We start from the raw sequence: 2,016 nt of genomic DNA, 5'->3' as shown, positions 1-2,016 counted from the left end.
GATCTCAAGATTACTAATATTCAGCCTGAACCACAAGATGTTGGTTGAACTCTATTCCCAAACACAGAAAAATAAGTATTATGTCAACATACACGAAGAGTCTTTTCTCAAACAAATGTATATATTGAACCAAAGAGAAAAAAATAACTAATTGATGTGATTCTTTTTTTATCATAGATGAATAAATTTTCTTGCACATTTGTACCTTTTTACAGTCCATTCCTCTGTTGATAAACACTGGGTTGATTTAAATTCTTACTGTTGTGAATAGTGCAGCAATAAACATGGTTGTGGAAGCATGTCTCTTTTAAGCTGATTTACATTTGTTCTGGAAAATACATAATGCAGGAATAAATAAATCATATTGTAATTTCATGCTTTCTTGAGGCATCTCCATACTGAAGTTCACAGTGACTGTGTATCAATTTACAGTTCCTCCAGCAGCATATACTGCTTGCTCTTCCTGTCCTGTTTTACCACCATTTATAGTCAGTTTTATGATTTGCTTTTAATTCATCATTGAAATGAATGATTTTTACGATTTTGCTTTGGTTTCTATCTCAGTGACAAGTTTGGAGATACTAAAAGCCACAGAAGATCATCTAAAAGTCACTAACTACCTTCAGAAGAGCACAAATTATTGACGTTCAGCAGCTTCCTTTACCTCCATTCTTACTATTTATTTAGAAGAGATTGGACAATGTTTATTCTTTTCCTCCATATTGCCATGCTCAAGATGGTGGAGCTGAAAGCCCCATTAAGGTTCCGCCTGGATGAAGCTGTGTTTCCCATGGGGCACAGAACTAAGCTGTTACTTGTTTTTCTAATGTTCTTCTTCTCACACAATTTTAGGAAATTTTCTGATATTCCAAGGATAAATAAGATGTGGTAGAAGGAGGATCAGCTAAATAGGGAGGGCTACATTTTAGTCTTTATCACTCTTTGTTTAGATTGCCTGACTTTTACACCTTATTAAATGGCAAGATCCTCAGCTGCCATTATGCTCATTTTGAGGATGAAATATGACTTCCCTAGGTATTTATTTAGTGTAGAGTCTATGGAAGATGGTCCCATGTCCCATGAGATCAAAATAATCAACATCTGTCTTTCTGGCTCCACAGCTGTGAACAAATTAATCTCTGTTGTTTTCAGCCAGTAGGTTTGTAGTAAGTTCACATTTAATCACAGCCTAAGGATTCTAATGCACAAGGTTGGAAACTGGATTTTGGGGGACAGAAGTAACTAAACATTCTTTGGTATTTCTCCTATACATAAACGATCATGAATACTGTGTCCTTTTATTTTCTGTGATCCCCCTTATATAATGTAAAAATACATTTTTAATTGCAGGAGCATTTGGATTTGTAAGACCCAATCTCCGTGTGTTTTATTTGCATGATAAATGGTAAATGGCATGAAACCACAGTCTGATCTCATTGCAGCTGTTACAAAGCAGAAAGTTCTGCAAAGATTGAGAGCATAGCACAACTTTTTAGACACTGAAAGGAGCATTTATTCATCTGTCATATTTTTAGACACCGCCTGGAGCAGAGTTACCAAACTGTCTTATTTTTACCTTGAGATTGGGAGTTTCATTAATTCACACGTTGCTTATCTCTCTCTTACGATGGTGTTATAAATTAACAACGAAATCAGAATATGCTTATCAGAAATAATTTAACGAGGAGAGACATCACTGGGGTGAGTGAGTTTCTGACCACGGCAGCAGCCCGGGACAGGGAACTCAGACACCCCTCCTACACTTCCTGGTCATCCTCAGGGGCTACTCTGCCCGATACTTCCTCTCTCTTTCTATCCCACCCAGCTTGCATCCACAACCCTCCCCCCGCTCAGTCTGACTCCCTTCCCTCTCTGACCACACAACATCTCCCAGCCCAGCCTGTTCGGGCTCTAGGACCGAATCCGAATCGGCAGGGCAAACGGGAGGGTGCTAGCTCCTTTGTCCCCACTAGCCTGCCTGCAGCAAGCTAGGTAGGTCCTTTGTTTACGAGACAC

The sequence above is a fragment of the Alexandromys fortis genome, unplaced genomic scaffold (assembly GCF_014885135.2).
Source record: "Alexandromys fortis isolate MF-2015 unplaced genomic scaffold, M_Fortis_MF-2015_v1.1 scaffold_708, whole genome shotgun sequence".
Taxonomy (NCBI): domain Eukaryota; kingdom Metazoa; phylum Chordata; class Mammalia; order Rodentia; family Cricetidae; genus Alexandromys; species Alexandromys fortis.
Note: the sequence above shows the minus strand (reverse complement) of the source record.